The sequence below is a fragment of the Ambystoma mexicanum genome, chromosome 2p (assembly GCF_040938575.1).
Source record: "Ambystoma mexicanum isolate Mex_15411 chromosome 2p, UKY_AmexF1_1, whole genome shotgun sequence".
NCBI lineage: Eukaryota > Metazoa > Chordata > Amphibia > Caudata > Ambystomatidae > Ambystoma > Ambystoma mexicanum.
Genome location: NC_090923.1, coordinates 783,024,405 through 783,047,632, shown reverse-complemented (window position 1 = coordinate 783,047,632; position 23,228 = coordinate 783,024,405). Strand labels below are relative to the sequence as shown.

Genomic DNA, 23,228 nt, shown 5'->3' with positions numbered 1-23,228 from the left:
TTCATTGCAAGAACATGTTGTACTTCCCAATCTATAGCAAACATCTGGCCCATGTTCCCTGCGCTAAAAGAATAAAGTATCCAAGACATTCTGACATGCCTACCAATGGAAGCACATGAGAAAGAGTTGCACAATCATACATTTGCATTCAGTTATCCGACTTTGCGGATTTATTTTTTGGGAATGAACGCAACATATTTTCTTGCTCACTGCCAAGTGCTGGAAATGACTGCTTCCCCACAAATGTGCAAAGCTCATAACACATAGCTGCACTTCAGACTGACAGACGGGATTAGTCTACTTCAATGACAGTTTCACACCACCAGTGCAGCAAATATAAGGTAAGGTGGGTTGGGGATGGAACTGCAGAGACATCTTTATGGGATGACAAAAGGGGCTTGTGAACCGGATCCCCCCACCCTCTGGGCACGGGGGCCCAAATGGCTGACTGATTTAAAGCAGTCAGTGCCTATTTTCTTTACAAAGCTAAAATATCACGTAAAAAGATATTTTATGGTGCGCTGCTGACAAACCAAACCTGCTGCCAGGCTGTTGCTGACAAGTACTATATGCTTGTATTAATTATATGAGTTAATCCTATAATGTGTTTTGTGCTCATCGTAGTACACACAGTGTGTTGTGTCCATTCAGAGAACAACTCCTGTAGAATTTTCACCCTTCTATAGGAAATATGTAGATCATGTGCCATACTGAAAGTTGGAACGGAAATTAATATATGTGAGTTCCGTGATTTCTCAGAATATAGCTCAGTTTGTTAAGCACTTGTTACATCGATTTGTGTTCATATGCCAGTTCACAGTACCAAATTGTAGCAAAGCCAGCTCAGTCTTTCCTTATCTGAGGTGGATAAACTTGCAAGTATATATACTTTTGCGATAGTAACAGCAACTGTGTGTGACACAGGACCGTAACTGCGCCAATTAGTGCTATATGTAAAAAGTAACATGGCATCAGTCTGGTGCAGGTCTAGAGCTTTGTTCCTCCAAATGCGGACTGTTAAAAGTGTCGTTCACCCCCCTCCAGAACACAATGAGGAGCATAAATTGTTTGTAGGGGCATGTAATTGGCTAGTTAAATTCGAGACACTGGAACAAAAGTGTTGAGGTTCATATCCCAGCATTGCCAGCGGACGATACAGTGATCCTAGACAGATCATCTTATGTCACCCTATATTACTGTGCTGTCTGATCAAATGTCACAGATCTGGTGAACATATTTTCATATGAAAAAAACAAACTGCTTTCTTACACAATTTCGATGGTATAGCTGCACAACATAAATAACAGAACGCAAGTACGTGTGTTGGGTGTATGTGAAGCTTTGAAATACAAATGAAAATTCCAGATGAAGCCTTTTAAGTTCACATCAATTAATATAAAATTGCAGTGCTGTGTACTTGCCTTTGTGTTAGTGAAAATTAAGCTAGTATCATTGTCCTTTTGTGTATTTTCCAAGTCAGTTTTTAAAACAATAGGGTATTAGTTTAGTTCGTGAAAGTGAAACCTTCACAAATAATTGCACCTTGTTTTATGATAGGAACTGGGCAACAATGTGGTTAAGTGCAGGAATTGCAAATTGGGCTCACATCTCAACTACACTTCTCAACTAATATGTATGATCCTGGGCAACTCATGTATTCTCGTTTTGCCTAACCTGCCAAAATTGCCAGTCTGTAAACTTTTGAAAATGGTCAGCCCTTAAGAGTCCTTTAGTTCTTAGGTTCTTCAAAACACTCTCACTCACGATTAAACTGAATATAGTGTTGCATTGTATATAATAATAGTGCCATTGGTATACTGCACACCACACACTCATTTTCTTCTTCGCTGATTAATAGCACTAACACTTGAAAAACATAGCTTTTAATTTATATCCACAATCTATGCCATCTGTGCACCTACTCGAGCACTTTAACATCTAGTGAGACTGCTAATCCGAGTTATCTCTCTATGCTGGGGTATGTGTGCCTTTTTCATATGGCTACTTATCTTTGTCCTGCATCTGAACGACACCTTTCTCGTGGCTGCTATTGTTAAAATGTCCCCTGTACCTATGCTTGAACGCAAGTATTCTTGTTGTGGACTGAAAATGTTGCCCTTCAAATACTGCTTGTTTATTATTCTGATTCCAGCAATTCGTAAGAGGGTAAGGGGGATTGAGAGTGAGTACCCATGCATATTTTCATTGCTGGAGGAAAGAATATCAGGCCATGGGTTGTGATCGCTATCAGAGATTATGGATCCCGTAATTTCTCTGGTTGAGAGGGGGGCCCAAAGAAGTCTGTACCCGGGCCCCAAAATTTCGTTAAAATGGCCTTGTGCGGAAGTAAACGTATAGAATGTATATTTGCATAATTGTTAGACGTGACCATTTTAGGTGAGGGCTATTGCTTCTGGTTTGCTGGTTTAGTGTGGTTTCTGAATGCATCTGTTACATGTTGCACACAATTCGGTCACGTATTTCACAATTGCAGATGTCTTTTATTGCATTACATTAAAATACCTATTATTGTTATTGGTATTGTTATTGGGTATGTACATAGCACTCTGGGTGGACTTAACCGCATCTAGGCACATATTAAAATGTGTATACATATTCTTTGGAGAATTCTCTTTTCATTCATTGATTGTTTTTACATTTAGTATGCATTTATTTACTTACATCTTTATAAACTCCATAGTCCAAAGGACTTCTAGCCATTTCGATTTTAAATGTTTCTGATCCTTGCATTGTTAAAGCTTTGCTTTGCTTTGCTTATGGTGGTCTATGCTTAATTTCTAATGTAAGTATTGTATTAGAAATGCTCACTGTGATGAATTTCCATCTGGCAAGAGTGCAAAGCTGGCTTTTTTGATTTGTATTAATGCATACAATTATGTGTGTGATTCCTTCACCAAAGGGGCAATCTGCTAACTGGATCCCCACTTTGTCGCAACTTCATGCCAAAAGCATACTGTACTTGTGTCCTGCTGCATCAGTTACCTGATCCACAGCACCCACTCTGCTCGTGGCACAGAGTTCAATGGTCACAAGATGCTATCTCAACCACTGCAGCGACAGAAAAGTAATTGCAGCACAGGGGCTACATTTAAGATATGTCCCCTGTACCCAAACTACAATGATCATGAGTACCCCGTGCTAGTGGCAGGGTACTCTCTATGAATAAGCTATGCATGAGTTTAGGCAAAGTGCATGACGTTACTTATGATCATGGCTGCTACATCCCAATTGATAACGCACATGTGTCAGCTCTTGTGAGTCAGATATGCTGTGGAACGGAACGTGTTTTTTGGGATAAGAGGGGCTGATACTGACACATGACAGGACAGAAAGCCAGAGGACCCAGACTCTCTTCGATTCTCTTTGTGAAGGCAGTAACCCCCTCCCCCAGAGGCATCTGCACAGCAGGCAGCTGTCCTGGGCTGAGGTATCAAAGGAGCGCACCCATCCAGGAGGAGTAGCCTCACACCGGTGTGCTGCATGTCTAAAGGTCTTTGTTATCAGTAGGAGAGAAGGGACGGGAGAAGGAAGGGCAGGATTGCTTTGGACACTGGAAGAAGACTACCAACATTGTGTTTCTCGCTGTCTCTCTTTATCTTTTGTCTCTCCTCCATTTCCTCTGGAGCAAAGCAATTTGGGTGTGACATTAAAAGTGCAGAGTCCACCCTATCCACCAGGAGCAGGGATTGGTTCCCTAAAGCAGGATAGGTTTCGACCTATCATCTGAGGACATGCACCTTTAAAAGTTGCGGTCTTGCACCCCTTCAGGTGAATTTCCTCAGTTCCTCGAGGATCCTTTAAGGCCAAAGAGACATTTTGAGCATTCTCACCTGGAATTCCTTTGGGACAGCTGCACTGTCCAAACCCCTCTGTGAAGAAGGAGCCGTCCAAGACAGAAGGAAGTTCTGTCCCCTAACCACTTCCATGGAATATCAGGAGTGACCAGTACTTTGGAGCAGACCCTGAAATGAAGTATTCTTTACTCGAGCCCTTTGCAAAGGCCTCACAGCAACCTAAGGTCCAGACCAGCGAAGCTCCCTATTCTATTGCACGAAGCTGGTTTCTACGTGTTCCCCACATCCTGAACAACAGGGAAGGGGCTGGTGCTGGTGTCTGCGTGCCTCCAACCAGCCGCACTTCATCTAAACCAGCTCAATACTGCACCGTGACTTAGCAAAGCATGTCACCAACAAGGTCCAAAGCAAATGCTGAATGCCAGAACCAAACCCAAATGAAGTGTAATTCGCTGAATTCTGCCAGCGGATAAAACCCGACTTGACCTGGCCAACTGCAAAGCATTCTTCGGACTGCCCCGATTTGAATCACTTGAATCACTGCTGTTTGTCTGCACAGAACACCTGCATTCGCCCCTACTTGACGCTCGCTTGCTAGCAAGACCTCCTCAATCTTATGTGCCCGAACTGAGCCTGATTAGCTTGCATCATCGTACGCCACTGGGTCTGATGTGTAAACCCACAAAGAACTGAAAACAGGTACTGTTGACCCTGAACTTCACCCAGAGTCAACTGCGACCTCAGAGACTGGTTAGGTCATGATCACCCCTGTTTTGTTGCAAGATATCCTTTTATGGTAGTACCTTACCTACCACCCCTGGAACTACTCAAAGTGCTACTTTCTTCAGTTTGTTCCATCTTCTTTTGGGGTGGGTTTTTGTGTATTAATCTCTTTTCAGTCTGCATGCAGATAGTGTGCCTTAATAAAGTGTTTATATTTGTACAGGACCTTGATTGGACATTCCCTTTATTTTGGACTGTGTTCTTCGGGTCAATACTGGTTCACTTCCACACCACTCTTAAAGAGCATAGCCTTACCTCAATCTGTGTTACCACAAAAGGCAAAGGAGGTTTATCTCTTGATTGTCCCTGTTTTACCTTTGTTTATTTGTTTGTTTATTTATTTAGTAATGCGCACCAAACCCGTAGGTAGCTGGGCGCAGCAAGAAAGAATACTTAAGCTTAGTTACAACTAAGTATAGGTAAAACACAGTACATGATAATTACAGTGATAATAACAAGTAAGACGAGGGTGAAGGCATGGGTACAAGTACTAGGACAAAAGAGAACAGTGGACTGACAGTAGCTTCCTGAGTGTAAAGGAGGTAGAAGGGTAGTCCAGGACATTATCTGTCAATAGACCTCAGCCAGATTAGTGACCTACTTCTAAAGCTGGTGTAAGATTGGTTCATTCTGAGATTCAGAGGAAGGGCATTCCAGCCTTGTGCAGCTTTGACTGGAAAACTGCTTCCTCCAGCTTTAGTAAGCTTGAACCTTGGTATCTCTAGACAGTAGGAGTTCATAACTCTAGACGGCCGCATGGATGTTTTTCTGATTATTCTATTTGCTAGGTATGGGGGAACTGCGTCGTTAAGGCATTTGTGAGTGAGTGATGTAGTTTTAAGTAGTATTTTGTCACACATGTTTAACCAATGATAGTCTCTTCTAGTGTTTGAAATATGCTCTCTATTGGGAAGCTTCAAAGCCGTTCTCAGGGCATTATTTTGCAATAGCTGCAGTTTATTGAGGATGTAATTGTTAGCTCCTAAATAGAGTGCATTACTATAATCAAGCTTAGATAATATAAGGGCATTGGCCAGGGTGATACAACTTGCTTCAGATAGATACGGTCGGCATGGTCTGATGAGTTTACCTGTGTACGCCGTCGCGGAGGCTAGCGAGTTTACTTGCTTCCTTAAGGTGAAGGTAGAATCCAGATAGAATCCCAATGTTTTAACCTTATTTACGGTTTTGATAGTGTTTTCATCTATGTTAAATGAGGCGTAGTTTGGGGATAGTTTGTTTAAATTGGCTTTGGAGCTGAGGATCATGATCTCTATTTTCTCGTCATTCAAGCAAAGGCCATGGGTCGCCATCCATGCCTGAATGAGAGTGTATATTTCGTTTACCAAGGCCATAACACTGACAAAAATGCCCGAAAGGGGAATTAGGATCTGGGTGTCATCTGCATAATTAGTGTAGGTGATACCCAGTCTGTCCAATTTGTCAACTAGGGGCTTGGTAAAGATATTATACATGGTGGGTGAGACGCATGATCCTTGAGGGACGGCACAGGTAGTATGGATCGGGTTCGCTGGTGCAGAAGGAGATTAATGCTGCAGAAGGTCGATTAATGCTGTCTCGGTACCGTGTTGGGGTCTGAAACCTGATTGTCACAATCCTAGAAGGTGGTTTGCTTCTAGGTAACCCTGGATCTGGAGGTATGCTATCCTTAGTATTGGAGTTTGCTTTCTCAATTCTTTCGCTGAATACATTTTTTTTGGTGTTGATAATTTCTTTCTTATATTTTCTGGCTAGCAAATTTAGTTGTGATTTGTTATCCTCCGAGGGGGTGTGCCACCAAATTGCTTGTAGCTTTCTTTTTTGGAGTCTTAGCTCTTTAAGTTGAGGAGTGAACCATGTATTCAGGTGAGCCTTTGGTTTAGCAGGTGCAATAGTGTCTAAGGCTTTAATCATGGAGTTATAATAGATCTCAACTAAGAAATTTGGGTCAGCATTCTATTAGCTAGAAATGATTGAACCCAGGCTATGGCATCACTTGAGAAGTGAGCTGCTGTTGCTAAGTGTTTGCATAACACTGCGTGGTCCACCAAGTCAAAAGCGGCCGATAAATCCAGGAGCAGTAACACCGATGTTTTACCCTTATCTTTAAGCTCATCGATTTGCGTTTTAAGGTCTCTGTACCGTGTTGGGGTCTGAAACCTAATTGTCACGATCCTAGAAGGTGGTTTGCTTCTAGGTAACCCTGGATCTGGAGGTATGCTACCCGGTCGGGACCGTTGTAATGGGGCGGTAGTTCGTAGGGATAGATGGGTCAAGTGTCTGTTTCTTCAGGAGAAGAAGAACCCAGGATTCTTTTAGGCTCTCAGGTACACTGCTTGTTTTAAAGGATGCATTTATAAGTTTGGCTCTAAATGGAGCTAGCTCTCTAGCTGCATCTTTGACTGTTTGGGCAGGGCAATTTTCGCCTTTGCAGTTGGACGGCTTCAGGGACAGTATAATTTTCTCTGTTTCCAGGATCGACACCTTAGTGAAGCTGAACGGTGTTAGGAGGTTAGGAACTTTGGGCGGTAGGGTGGTAGGGGTCACTATTGGTATCAATGACGCTTTCTTTTTCTCAATTTTAGTTTGGAGGGAGGCTATTTTATTGGTCAGTGCATTTTGAATGTCCGTGCACCATTGTTTGTCTTTCGGGATGTTGTCTGCAGGAGGTATGGGGGATTCTAGCTCCCGGAGGATCATGAAGAGCTCCTTAGTATTGGAGTTTGTTTTCTCAATTCTTTCGTTGAATACATTTTTTTTGGTGTTGATTATTTCTTTCTCATATTTTCTGGCTAGCAAATTTAGTTGTGATTTGTTATCCTCCAAGGGGGTGTGCCGCCAAATTGCTTGTAGCTTTCTTTTTAGGAGTCTTAGCTCTTTAAGTTGAGAAGTGAACCAGGTATTCAGGTGAGCCTTTGGTTTACTTTTCCGAAGTTTAGCTGGTGCAATAGTGTCTAAGGCTTTAATCATGGAGTTATTATAGATCTCAACTAAGAAGTTTGGGTCGTCATTCGTAGAAGTAGAGTCCAGTGAGGGCAGGAGGAGTGGCAATAATTTGTCAATTGTGATATTTTCTTTTACATCTCGTATGTAATGGAGGTGCCGTAGCCGTGGCTTTAGGCATAGATTTGTCTAAAGTTAGTGTGAAGTTTATCAAGTAGGGGTCTGTCCAAGGTTGCAGGGTTATGTTCAGACTAGTCAATGAGAAGTTTAGGTCAGCAATACAGTCACGGGATCTGCCTTTGATATGGATAGGATCGTGGATTTTTTGGGTGAAGCCATGCTCAGTTAGAATGGCTGCTGCAGATTGTCCTTGTTTTGTCCTCCGGATCGGTAAAGCCTAAGTTAAAGTCACCTAGCACTAATATCTGCGATGAGTCTTTAGTATTATTAGAGAGCAGACTAGACAAATCGTCTTCGAATGTGCCGGTAGGGCCAGGTGGTCTGTACAGTAAATGGATGGTTAGGGTCCGGTTACTAGAGAGAGGTAACTTGGCTGTGAATCGTTCACAAGATTTAAGGGTTTGATAGGTACAGAGTCTTAGTTCGAGGCTTGTTTTGGATATAATGGCTAAGCCACCCCCTTTAGCATTGGGTCTATCCATCTTATAATGTGGAAGTTATATGGGATGGCAAGCAGGAGGGCTGGTCCTGCTGCATCATGAAGCCATGATTCAGTGATAGCCACGAAATCAAGGTTGTCAGAGGCTAGTAAGTCAGCTATTTCTGTGGCTTGTGCCACTACGGACCTTGAGTTAATTAGGGCTCCAGAAATGAGAGATTCCTAATATGGTCACCAGAGTTGGGCATGAAGACTCCATATTATGAGAGATAGTGGATGGCGAGCAGTTATGGCGGTAGGGCTTGTGGGCAGGGCCCGTTGATAAATTGGTGTCTGTACCCTTGTGGTGGCAGTTCATGTTATTCCTTTTATTGAGCCTAGGCTCATAGAGTCGGGGTAGTCTTGTGCGAATTTGGAGGTTTCTGTCTAAAAATGGACATGGTAAGACTTTACTTAGAGACATGGTTAGGAAGGATATGGCAAGTTGGGATATAATCAGCAAACTTTTCCCTAGATACATTATGATATTTGCTAGTGGTCTAAAGGTTAGGGCTGACCAGGATTTAATAGGTATGTCTGTGGTTGAGTGGCGCAGTGGTCTGGACCACACAATACAGTATTTCTCTGTGTCTCAGGGATCTTGTCTAACCTCTGGGAGTAGGCCAGGGATGAACAGTAAATTGGCACAAAGGTAATCAGGGAGGCTAGGTATTCTAATGGGATAGCTCGATACATACAGATAAAACAGATGGCTGCTAGCAAGCAAATGGCAAAAAGCAGAGTACGCGTGAATACATTAGGATAACAGTCAAGTGCTAGTGTCAACAGAGAGAGCTGATCTTGCATAGGAGGGTACAGTAGCAGGCTAAAGCATATAATAATGTAGACAAAGAAAAGGGCTAATCCTACATCAGCAAGTGTAGGCAAATTGGTAAATTAGATATAAGCGAGTGTGATCCTCAATATAGGTTTATCCTACAACATTGTTAGAATAGCAGTGAGCATAGAGCAGCTTATCCTGTGTAATTGGCAAAAGTGGACAATAGTGGCAAAGTACAGACTAGTAGGGGCAGTGAACTGGGACCGTAATATGCGATTTAGTGACTCCTTAAATTTAGAAGTTGCATCGTCAGGAACTGTTAGATACTAATTTAGGCAGTGCAGGCTAACGGAAGCGCATATAGACACAGTGCAAGGTGAGAGTCTTAACGGATGATGCACTCACGGTGAGTAATGGAATCAAAGTTATCAGCGTGTGGCAGGGCCGACATTAGGAATCCGAAAGTACTTACAGGGAGGTGTGAGTGCATCCATGCTACATCCAGCCACGCAACAGGCACAGACAGGCCCTTTTCCTTGCCCTTTGCTGAAGCCGGCTCCGCCTGCCAGTCTTGGTGGGGGTGGAAGTAGCACCTTGCGACCAATCAGGTGCTGCGGGGCATTGGGGAATCAGAAGGTGCTCTGGAAATGGCGAGCGAATCCTTCAGCGACCATTAACCTCGCTAAGGTTAGTGGCGTAGATGTAGGCAATAAATGGGATATGTGGGTCTGGGGCTCTGCACGCTCAACATGAGCCGATTGCATTGCCTCCGCAGATGTGGCGAGGTGGGAACGAAGCAAGATGAAAAATTTTGCCATTTTCAGAGGGGCTTTACCATCAATGGTGTGATGGTGCTCCGCCTGCCGGTCTTGGTGGGGGCGGAAGTAGCACCTCGCAACCAATCAGGTGCTGCAGGCTTTGTTTTTTGGTTTGTAGAAGTGTGAGTGCGGGGTGGGTCATTTTATCCTTACTCATCCTTGTACTTCGGCTAGGCAGAATCAAATTTATCACACACTCGAAATATACAATTTAATTCATTAATTGGCATATGATAGGCATGATCACGGTTAATTCCTTCCTTTATATTTACACGTATTATTTCTTACTACATAGGGTATTTCACAATGAAAAATTATCCTGCCAAAACCTTAAAATCATTTCCCCCGATGCATTCACCTGATTTAAAATTGTTTCTCTTCAATGTCGGTGCATAGTAGAAGAGCATAACATTTCTGTACTCTTCAAGAGAAAAATGGACATGTATTTTCAGTTTTATTGTTTTATAAACAAGGTGCTTTTAAATTAAACCAAGTACAACATAGCATTACTGTTAATTAATTAATTAATCATATTATATACAATAACATTTCTTACACACATGCACACACGCACATATACACATGAAAGGTGCACACGCACACACAAACACAAACAGAAAGAGAGTTATAGAAACATATTTCAGAATTCGACAATCCCCTAGCACTCACAAACTTTATCACATCTTCACAAGGTGCATGTGATTCACTGTGTCATCATTTCTACACTAAACAAATGAATAACACTTAACACCCATAAACAGAGCACCCGTCTTGCATATTTAGTAACTATCCCTAAATGGGATTATGTCTTTCCTCAACGGAAACTCACAATGGATGATTATCAACCCATTTTCTCAGAGCCTTGAAAATGCTGGTGCGGAGTTCCCTGTGGTTCTTCACTTTCCCCTTGATTTTTAATCTCTACCTTTCACCTCTTCCCCTCGTTTTTGAGGTCATTCAATTTGCCTTTCTACAACTATGCTAACAAAACTCAATTAACTCTAATATTCCTAAACACAAACATCACTGACAATGTACTACAGTTAGATCAGAGGATGTCTTCTAACCATTACCCAACCCAAAAAAACACCAGGTTCTCATCCCTGAAAGCTTGATGAACTTGTCACGTTCTATTTCACCTTCCATGGAGGACAAGAACTTAGTGGTCACTATAGACCAGAATCGATTTTCTTTAAATCCTGACTTGAATCTCACTTTTTTTCGATCTCTGCACAAGAATTCGAATTATGGTGCTCGTTCTATGAGGACTGAACTACGCAAATAGCTTATATCAGGTAGCACGGCACCAACTTACTTAATAGCGTGACAATATAGAGTGCAGAACATTGCTGCAAGATTATTTGCTGAGGTTGGGGCACAGAGATTACATTACTCCAGCCTTGATATCTATAAATGCTCTCCCAGTCGAGCGTAATTACCTTTCAGCTGCACTGTTTCACTTTCATGGACGAGGGCCAAATCTCCTAGAAACAAGAAGTAAAATACACTTGACCTCCATGAACATCAGGTCATCATCACACATAACCGTATTAAAGGATAGTTCCGGGACTTTTTTTTTATTGTCCCTACGGGTCGGCCATGTGTTTGTAAGCATAAATCGGTAGATCGTAGGAAACTTTCCTATGGACCTTACCCGACTTTTCGCCCATTATCGCACTCGAAATCAGCCTCCATTTTGTGATAATCCTATCATTCCGCCGCATCGACCTGGCTCACCTGCCTTTGCGGCACTTAATCAAATCCCCCGCCCCTGAGCCTGACATCAGCAGACGCGTACTGCCCATTTCAAGCACGTCTCGTGTCAACAATCGCTGCGCCTCAGCTATTGACGTGTTGCCATGGAAATGGCAGGACGCCTCTTTCCCCAATAAGTATAAACAGACCGTTTCACAACATACAGCAGCAGATTTTCGATTCCATTCCTCTCTCTGTGTTACTTTGAGTATTCTGTGACTCGTTTCAGTGCTCTGGTCAGCTACCTTCGCCGCTTGTAGCCCGTGTGAACACCTGTACCATCTCTGTAAATTATTTTACTATCTTTACCGCACAATGGCCACAATAATGCCGTATATGTACGAGCCCGAGTACACCGAGGAGGAACTACTGGAAAGGCAAGCACGCGAAAACGATGGGGATTCGGACGGCAGTTGGGAGGACCAGTCAACGGATGAAGAGCCTGGACCATGTCGCATGGACGGCGTCTCCACCTGGTGCACGTGCAATCGGTGCGAGCTAATGCCAACTGAGGAGGAGAACTGCTGCTGCCGTGAAAATTCCGGGTGCTTGGCCTACATTTCGGAAAGCGAGCAAAGTCAGCAGGAAGGCGAGCAAAGTCCGCAATGCATCACCGAGCTGCCAGAGTTCAGGGAAGCCTGCCTCTCACGGACAGTGTTGAGGATGATGATGGTGATTATGCACGAACTTCGTGGCACTGTTCGTCCGCGTAATCCGAGTAACGAGTAAGTATACTCTGTTTGTGATGTCAGTGATGCCACCACTATTTCATGGTCGTCTCCCACATATAAAATTACATTTACATATCATTTGAACGCATGTAAATTGGTTCCATATAGTGCATTTTCTAGATATAATTTTTTTCTAAGAAAAATGACATGTGTTACCTGAATCGACATTGATAAGAAAGTTTGGTCAGTTTAATACAGTTTGCATCTTTTTTTTTCACAGGTGGTACAGGCTGGTGGCCTATCGTTGCTTCACTTGGTGGCTTCACGGGAGGCTCGGACACCGCGTTCGGAGAGTAATACCTGCCTGTGCGGTACTTGCCATTAGACAACATTTCCCCAGTGACAGTGGACAATACCGCGGATTTTCCCTCGATGTGCTGCAACCTCAACTTTACAATGTGTAATGTTTATTATTTATGTTTAATTAAAATCTAAAATAAAGCCCAACATATATTTTAACAATGGTTGTTTTGATTTTTTAAATGAATCTAGTGTATATTCTCCTGGGAGGGTGAGGTATTTATAAACTCACCCCCCTGCCTTCCATGTAGTAGATCCTGCAGCCATCCTCTTACATTCAGTTAGATGGCCTCTCCTTGGTGAGGCCCTGCGGCAAACGGGTCTTGTCTGCACGACCACCGCCCCGATCCACCCCCCGCCCTATCAAAGGCAGTTCGCACCGGGGTACTTGCGCTGCTGGCAAGTGGAGCTGTCAGGGAGCGATAAAGGCCAAGAGGTGCCAAAGACCATGTACACTTCAAAGTGGTCTATAGAGCATGGGTTGTTGTTCCCATGTCTACCTCCAGACCCCGTGTCTCCTGCCAAGCATCCCCCCTCACGCTGGACGGCCCCCTGCAATCCACATAAGTGTGTCTCCATTCACAAGTCTTCCTGTGTCTTGTCTGCACGACCACCGCCCCGATCCACCCCCCCGCCTTATCAAAGGCAGTTCGCACCGGGGTACTTGCGCTGCTGGCAAGTGGAGCTGTCAGGGAGCGATAAAGGCCAAGAGGTTCCAAAGACCATGTACACTTCAAAGTGGTCTATAGAGCATGGGTTGTTGTTCCCATGTCTACCTCCAGACCCCGTGTCTCCTGCCAAGCATCCCCCCTCACGCTGGACGGCCCCCTGCAATCCACATAAGTGTGTCTCCATTCACGAGTCTTCCTGTGTCTTGTCTGCACGACCACCGCCCCGATCCACCCCCCCGCCTTATCAAAGGCAGTTCGCACCGGGGTACTTGCGCTGCTGGCAAGTGGAGCTGTCAGGGAGCGATAAAGGCCAAGAGGTGCCAAAGACCATGTACACTTCAAAGTGGTCTATAGAGCATGGGTTTGTTGTTCCCATGTCTACCTCCAGACCCCGTGTCTCCTGCCAAGCATCCCCCCTCACGCTGGACGGCCCCCTGCAGACCGCATAATGCCACGACATATACACGTCATTCATTCACAAACACACCCCTGTTTCGAATTCTTTATAACCCACTTCATATTTCTAATGAGAACTTCTTTGCGCTTTGCTAGTCAACCCGTGAAGGTGCTGGTTATCTGCTCTTCGTCTCTGTGAACTTCCGTGACCACTTTGAGCAAACTCGTCAGTTTGCAACCTGTGAACTGCTCCCTGTTCTACGACAAGAAACTACTCTGATCCCTGCATCTAACTGTTTGTTCGTCAAGGTAAGTCCATGTACCATAATCATTTTGCGTCCAATTTTTTAATTTATATCTATTTGCTAGTAGTCATCAAATTGCATCCATGTTTTCTTTTCGTTCACGACAGTACATGCAAGGAAGTAGTCACATGTTCTGAGTTTAGTCAAATTACTTTTTCTATTTTTTGAAAGTTATTGAAATACTTATCCGCATGTGAATAACGTGTATAGTTCCAAGAACCAAAACGGACCTTGCATTGAACCTTTTATGTGTCATTTAATGTTTTAACACATTGGTATTCATAGAGAATTGTTGATCTTTACTTTTCAGAACTTTCCATAATGCCTGCCTGTTCCATTGGCGGTTGCCCTTCGAAGACCCATAACAAATCTGAAGGTACTATAATGCATGTTTTCCCTAAGACAATAGATCAGATAAGAGAATGGGTCCGATATTGCGGATATCCAGCCTCTGAGATAGAAAGTAGAGTCCTAGAAGTCTTTGCGGACAAGAGGGGTGATCGATACCGCATCTGCAGCAGGCACTTTAGCCCAGACATGTACTCCACATCATTGCTAATAAAGAAGAAAACACCGCGAGCGAGGCGAAAATTGCTCTCAACCGCTATTCCCACTCTATTCGTCCACATCCCTCCACTGGTGAGTCAAGTTTACGTATTTATCTCTCGGCATTGCGGTAGTGTGTAGCATTAGCTAACAATAATTTCCCCATTTATGTATCCACTCAATATGAAGGCGGAAGATTCTCCATCCGTGTCGTTATTGCAGTCATCAGCCACTTCAAGCGCCTATCGGGTAATCTTACTTAGCTATTCTGACACTGACTTGTTTTAGGCATGTAAATCAATAGTTTTAATTGATCGTGTAATTATTTTACCTAATGGTACACCACAGTACTCGTCCTCTAGTCTTTATTTTCAGTTATAATTATTGTTATCCAAAATAATGCAAGTACTGTCTTTCAGGGAGATGCTGAGGAGTCCAACGCATTGACGACAACCGTAGATGTCACTCAGATGCTCGAGGTACGTTTCCGGACAGTTCCATCGATGGAGATCATCAGATCTTGCATTCTTGTAGCGTGATTGTTACACACAATGTTTCTTTCGTTTTTAGCCATTGGTATGTCCTTCTGTCGTCGCCCTCCTATGTGTCTTCTTTTTTCAATATTGTGTTCATTACTAATGAAAGTCCTATGTTTCAGGGAGTCGATGGAGCATTAGTCCAAGAAGAAGGGGGAGCATGCAGTTACGGGTCGGCGCAACAGCTTGCAGAAGTGTGCACCGCAGTTACAGCGTCCCTTGATGTTCTTATGCATTTCGAGGTATGGATACTGACAGATCAATCATGCGAGATCAAATGACGTGATTACATCCGCTATACTTCCTTCTTTATTAACGCAAGTACTATGTTTCAGGGAGCTGACGGAGCTTCTTCAACAAGAACATCACCCCTAGTAGTTGATGCAGATCTCTGGGTGGTGACACTTCCAACGATGGAGCAAATCGAATCATATTTAGATATCCATTATTTATTTTAGACAACTGATCATTTGTGCAGGTCTATTTAGATGAGCCGTTGACGCCTGCAGAAAGTTTATGTTCTTTTAAACAAAATAGAAAACCATACTAATGCAATTACTGTGTTTCAGGGAGTTGCTGAAGCGTCATCTTCAATAATATCATCAATGGAAGTCTATGCGGAGCCCGAGGTATGGATCTTGACAGTTCAATCTAACTAGATCAACAATGCGTGAACTATTGTCGTTTGAATGTTCTACACAATGCGTTCATTCGTGTTTTGCTATTGAGATGTACGTATGGGTATTGGTCCCCAAGTACATTTTGTGTTTTCAATATTATTATACATACTAATGAAAGTTCTATGTTTCAGGGAGTCGATGGAGCCTCAGTGAGTGATGGATGTGCTTATCATGAAAATATAGTCGTTGCAGCGCGAGAGGAAGTGGAGACATGCACACACGAGTCGGAGCAACAGCGTCCAGATGTTGAAGTTCGAGGAAAGAAAGTTTCAAAGAAAAGAAAGCAAAAGAAGGTTAGTGTCCTGTTCACTATATTATGTTGTCTTTCACTGTCAATAGTTCAATACTGTAAGTTGTGTTTAAACTGAACATCCCTTTTCTAATCTGTCCTCTAGTTGCGAGTGGGTGTAAGAACTAGATCTACACAGACAGTGAAGCGAACGAGAGATGTTGCTTGTCAAACCTTTTGGCAGGGACTTGAGACTGGAGATGCATCGTGCCAATGGGAAGAATATGAAGTGATTGACAACGGAGCTATACCACCACCAGCCATTGATAGTGAATGTCCTCCTGGTAGTTTGGATGCAGTCGGAGATCAATTCACAGAATCCACACCCGCAAAAAATAAGAGCGCGCGAAAGTTGAAGACATTGTTTTTTTCTCCCATCTCCGGACAAGGAACAGATGTTGCAATGGAAGAGAATGAAGTGGACGACAATGAAACACCATCAATATCACTCAGCATAGCGGAAGACGATATCAGAGATTGTACCTTTCATGCGAGTGACATGTCCTCAACGTTACAGGCCGAACCAGCTGGGATGCAGAGTGACAGTATAAGGAAAGAGGCCAAATTCATTGTATTCGATAGCTGTTTGATGGATATTATTATGATGATGAAATGTGGGCATTGGGTTGGTGGGGAAGTATGTGGGGAGCCATTGATTAATGTGACTCGTGCAATTCGAGGCACTAACCTTAAAATACATGCCACCTGTACACAATATCATCCGTTCGCATGGTCTGCACAACCCATGCTGGGGCAACTGCCAGCAGGCAATCTACTTTGTGCAGCGGCCGCACTTTTTAGTGGTTCAAGTTTTAAAAAGTTACAGTATTTCTTTCAGTTTGTGGGAATCCATTTCATTGCGAAAAGTCAGTTCTACAAATACCAAACCGATTATCTATTTCCAGCCATCAGCGAAGCTTGGAGAATGGAAAAAATGTCAATGGAAAGTACATTCGCGGGCAAACGCTTCAGGCTAGCCGGTGATGGACAGTGCGACAGCCCAGGATTTTCAGCCAAGTACTGCACCTACCACTTTCAGGACATGGAAAGTAAGAAAATTGTGAGTTCGGTGGTCGTGCAGGTGTCACAAAGTACATCCTCAGTGGCCATGGAGAAAGTTGGCTTTGTAGCATCATTGCAAGAACTACAATCGCGGGGAATGGTGATCGACCTGATAGCCACGGACAGACACGTTTCAATTGCCAAGACAATGAGAGAAGAGTACAAAAATATAAATCACCAATTTGACGTATGGCATCTTGCAAAAACAATCAATAAAAAATTGTCGGCTGCAGGAAAAAAAAAAGATATGCAAGGTATTTCACAGTGGTCCAAGTCAATCAGCAACCATCTTTGGTGGAGCTCAAAAACATGTGAAGGGTCGTTGGAAATTCTACTGGAAAAATGGCGGTCAGTAATGTTGCACTGTAGCAACGTACATCGATGGTCGACAAATGAGCATTTCCACAAATGTGAACATGGCCATTTGTCCACAGAGGAGGCACGGAAGAAGAAGTGGTTGATTCCTTCATCACCCACTCACAAGGCCATTGAAAAGATTATATTTGATAAAACTATAACAAGAGATTTGAGGGGACTCACGGAATTCTGCCACACAGGAGATTTGGAGGTGTTCCACAATATGTGCCTAAAGTACAGGCCCAAAAGATTGCATTTTGGCATGGAAGGCATGATAAATCGGACTCTTCTAGCGGTCTTGGCACATAACCATAATGTTGGCCGTCAACAAAGTAGGACGACCGGAACTTTAGGGACGCTTCGCTACAATAAGGCCTTCACTAAAAGAAGTAAACAATGGGTGATCAAACCAGTGTTTGAGGATATGCAATATGAGTTTATTGAGAGACTTATCGTAGATGTCCTCGATAGGCACATACATGGAGTGGTGAACGAACCTATGCAGGGGACAACTGCATTGCCACCCAACATTGCCTCTGTTCCATGTCCACCTAAAGCAGAGCTCATTGAGAAATACACATCACGGTTTAAATGATTGTAATTTGATTGTCTGTTCTCTCGAGTCTCCTCATGTTGCAGGCCCATTGCAATTAAACCAAACAGTAATATAAATCATTTTTACAAAAATTATAGAATGTTTCCGTATTACAAACACATGGCCGACCCATAGGGACAATAAAAAAAAAGGCACGCAGACAAGATGCCCTTACACTAACTGCAGCTAACTAGAAATGTGTGCTCGCTCAAAGTGAAGGTCAGCTGCTTTGATGTTTTGCTCGGGTGGCGGAACGGCCCACGACCCAATATAAGGTTCTATTGTGATTTGACCTTGACAGGCCGGGACCATCCTGAAAGACTAAGAAAAGATAATGAATAAAATTTCAGAAACGAAACGATGAGCCACGTTCATTAGAAGAAGTAACGTCGGCAAAGAAGGAGTGGTGTTTCGGGTCTGCCCTACACAGAGACACAATGGAAAATGCAAATATAATGTAAGTAACTTTTGATGAGTTTATACCGCAATTTCATTACTATACAGTGGCTTTAAAGACGGGTTCAGTTGTACTTGTTCTGCTTTTACTGAAGCACCTCAAAACCTTCCTCTTTGCTTCTGCTTTCTCTCTCCCTCTCCCCTGCTACAACTGGTCCACTGTCTGCGACCTCGGTCCTGGGCCCTTCCACTCTCCACCTGCACTGCCTCCCTGTCAACCCCTGCACTGGGGGACTGTCTCAGTATCCTACAGCCCCCCCTTCCCAGCACTTGTTCTGCACTTACCTTGCACTTGCCACCAGCTGGCCCTATTTATTTATTATTTTATGCTACTTACCTTGTACTCCACTCCCCCCCCCCCCTCCATGCCTCGCCACGCCTTTAAACACTTGTGTACACCCAGTAGCGCTGTCCTCGCTATGAAATGAATAATTTTAATAAGGATCTGATGGTGAGACTAATTTCATTTTTTATGTTTTTAGGTACATCATTCACTACTGTCTGTGTCACGAGTACCAGACACCGGCGGACGGCTTCTACAGCCGCCAGTTGCTTCTCCGCGTGAACAACGTTACCACCCTGACCATTTTATGGGACGATCGCCAAGTACAAGTATGCCCTTACGCGGTACTAACGGTTAGATGCAACATACCTACCGTTGTGGTGGCCTAGTGCCTCGTTGTTGGAACAGCCATGCGATTATCAGTGCGACCGAAGAGCTTATTTTTATCGTAAACCAACACCCTGTGTACTGCACACGAACATCGCTTCCCTCAAGACGAACTAATTTGGATCGAGAGCAAAGAAAAATGCAAATCGCTGAATATTCTCTAAACATTTGATGTCCAATAAATGTACTTTACCACATTTACAATCTTGCCGTTTGCTTTTAAACCACGGTTTCACATTCCGAATTGTGGTGCTGTATTGTGAGATGCTCTAAGACCCTGTGTACAGCAAAGGACCATCGCGTTCCTCAATACGAACTTTTTGGAACATGAGCAAATAAAAATGCAAATCGCTGAATATTCTCTAAACATTTGATGTCAAATAAATGTACTTTACCACATTTACAATCTTGCGGTTTGATTTCAAAGTACAGTTTCATATTCCGAATTGTGGTGCGCTGTATTGTGAGCTGATCTGTGTTGATTTCCGGGGTCTGTGTGGAGTCGCGTAGAAGACGCCTGGGCGCGTTTGCCTACGCAGCTCAGTCACGTCACGGATAGAGGCGGGGAATATGAATGTTTTGATAAAGTCTGTTTCAGGGGCGGGGGATTTGATTTAGTGCCGCAAAGGCAGGAGAGCCAGGTCGATGCGGCGGAATGATAGGATTATCACAAAATGGAGGCTGATTTCGAGTGCGATAATGGGCGAAAAGTCGGGTAAGGTCCATAGGAAAGTTTCCTACGATCTACCGATTTATGCTTACAAACACATGGCCGACCCGTAGGGACAATAAAAAAAAAGTCCCGGAACTATCCTTTAATGCCATAATATCTCAGAAGAAAAATTAGGTGCCCTGGTTTTCTTGACTCTTGCACCTACGTCACTGAGCTAGTGAAAAAAGCCATCATAACATCCCTTCTAAGCCTACTTTTCAGGCATTAACTCCAAGATACCTTCCACAAGAGACAAATAATACCCTTGATTGTGCACCACCTGGAGAACTAGCACCAAGGTAATATAGACCTTATGCATTATATTCATTCTATACAACGAAAACATTGGATTTCAAAGCAGATCCTTAATTTGGTGAAGTTTGGTAGGATGTAAAGTTCTACGATTATGTTGTAACATCACTCAATATGATAATGAGCACCTTTAACTCTGGGCCCCAGGGCATTACCTGAGTCGGTAATGCCCCCGCCGCTCAGGTCATATTGCTTAAATAGCGCGTGTCCCCTGCTCCCGAAAAACGTTTATATTTCTTCTTTGGTACTTTGCAGCAGAGAGGCTATTCGGAGCTATCATCTGCAATTTTTAATGTTTCTTTGTTTGGTTCAAGTGATTATCGCAGGTCATACAGCAGGAAACCAAAAAAGAAAGTTTCTCAAAATTAGAACTGGTGGAGGAAAATGGGTGCATTCGTATCAGGCTACATGTGGGGAGGTTATAACAAGGGGGTTGTCCTACCCTCTATAAATCTGAGAGGTGTACGGAGGAAGTTCAGTGTACACTGTTTTTTTTAGACCCTAAAGGGAGCACATGTCATTCTGGGCAACCATTGAGAAAAGCAACATGCTTCCTGATGCTAAACACATGACTCAAAAAATATATAAAACACATTTTTAATTTTTCATTTAGCTTTCTATTATAAGCTTTTTTAAAAACTTTTTTGTGCAGCAATTTCAAGTTGCTTCTTTGCATAATGTCCATTCATGAAATAACATACATAGTTGAAAATTCACTGTAGAAAAACTGTACTCAATGACATGCGATGTGGGTTGATTTGTTAATCATTTCACATAGAAAATTCCTATATACAAACATCCATACATAAAAAGACTTTTCCTTACAAAAGAATTAGAAGGATGAAATTGTAAATTACAGTTATGTTATGTTATTACATTTATTACGTGCACCAGGGGTCCAAAGGCATAAGGGCACATAAAAAACAGTATGAAGACAAAACAGTAGTCTACTTGAAACAAATTGAGACTCCTGGTCAGGGTTGAAGTATGTATCTCACCAAGGGGCACTACTTAAGCATATGGGTCTTTAGTTTCTTTTTGAACATTTCTCTTGGATCGATCCCCCTGAGATCAGGTGGCATTGAGTACCATGCCATGGGTGCTGCTGCAAACAATGCACCTCTATAGACCATAGTCAGCTTGGCCCTGAGTACCATTAACAGATTGGTATCATTAGATCATAAGGATCTTCAGGTTTCCTCCTCAGCATGTCTGTCAGATATGTGGGGCTGTTTCCTGCTAGACATTTGTGGGTTATGGTCAGTAAGCGGAAGGATATCCTGGGAAGCCAGCGAAGATTTCTTCTCGCTTCGGACATATGGGGCCTCATTACGAGGTGGGCGGAATGGGTAATGGTGCCGGTGCCGGTAAACCCATTCCGCCCTATTACGAGGTTCCCTTGCGGGACCCGCTCAGAACATCTGGTCAGACCAGACATCCTTTGCGGGTCCTGCAAGGGTCCCGCAAGGGGACCAGGGAGCTAATTACCGGCCCATTATTAACAGGCCCGTTATTTGCTCCCTCCCCATTCCATTGAGCCCTATGGGGGCTTGAATGGGAATGGGGATGGGTTTTTTGAATGAGGAATTACCGGGTCCTCCGAGGTTGGAATGGCCCGGTAATTCCTCATTCAAGGAACCCGGACCCTGACCCGATTTTGGGGGTAGCCATGGCCCTAATAGCACCATGGCTACCTCCAAACCTGTAATGAGGCCCATGGTCTTTTCAGTTTAAACATTCAACTGCTCTGACCACACTATTCTGAATAGTTTGTAGCCTGCTTACTGATACCAATCAACAAACCACTGCAATAGTCAATGTTGGTACTTATAATGCCTGTGGCACCCATGACGCAACTTGTTTTCAGTAGAAATGGGTGTATCTCAGACAAGAGTCTAATATGTTATGCAGAAAGTAGAGACTAGGCTATTAAGCTGTGCCTGCATATTTAAAGTGTGATCCAGAAAAACCCCAAGGTCAGCAGAACATTTTGGTATACTGGATCAAGCTTATGTATCCTAGTTGGCGAACCAACTACCATCAGCTCTGTTTTATCATCATTAAGTGCAAGGCCATTTTGGATGATCCATGTCTGAATCCACTTGCATACCTTGTTAACCATCTTTGCATCCTCTACATATGCTCCAGAGTGGGGGATTACGCATTGTGTGTCATCAGCGTAATTTGTAAAACAAACTCCCTTCTCTTTAAGCAATTGAAAAAGCGGGACAATAAAGATGTTGTAAAGGGACACGGACAGACAGACCACATACTGCAAACGTTCCAGGGTTGCATCCGCATTGCTGTTACATACTCCTACCTGCCTATCTTCTAAAAACGATTTGACCCAAACTACAGAATCCTCGGAGAAATGTGCCTGCTTCTGCAACACGCACATGGGCCTCAGAGCGCACACAAAGGACAGTCAAAAGTAGAGTCAGGCAGGAGCAGAGAGCACGTAATAGAGAGAAATGTAATCATGGAAGTGAAAGAAAAAGCTCTTGAACGCTTTCTTAAAAGTGGTCATTGATAGAGAGGATGTAATGAAGAGGGGCAAAGAATTCCATTTGTGGGGTGCCCTCACTTCAAATCTGGTGCCTCCAAAATCGCTCTAGGTGATAGCGGGGTTGAATTAAGTGGTTGGATTTAATGGAGTGCAATATTTAATGGAGCGCAGGATTCTTGAAGGCAGTGAATGAGAAATTATTTTTTCCAGGTATTGAGGTGCGGCTGAATGTAGACATTTAAAGGCAAGAGACCGAATCTTATATCTCACTCTCTCCCTGACAGGCAACCTGTGAAGTTCTTTTCTAAATACAGAAACATGGTCACCCTTAGTCTGTCCAAAGACAGCCCTGTCGGTGCCATTCTGTGTAGTCTGCATACGTTTAAGATTAGTTTTGAATGCACCTATAAGTAGACAGTTACAGTAATCCAGGTGAGAATTAGAGTAGTGTCAAGAAAAGAGCGATTTTTAATATTAAGTTAAAGGACTCATCTGGTGGAGAAGTTTGATGACAAGTCCACAAGAGGAGTGAACACTAGAGACATGCTTTT

General features: G+C 43.3%; 1 protein-coding gene across 1 annotated transcript in view; it reads left to right on the top strand.

Moving 5' to 3' along the window:
• Positions 1-230: 230 nt before the first annotated feature.
• LOC138566788 (cytochrome P450 2F2-like) overlaps positions 231-23,228 on the top strand; it is an 807,149-nt gene continuing 784,151 nt past the window's right edge. The window contains exon 1 of the mRNA XM_069644442.1: positions 231-341. The gene's annotated coding sequence lies outside the window, so the exon portion shown is untranslated. The remainder of the gene's footprint in view (positions 342-23,228) is intronic.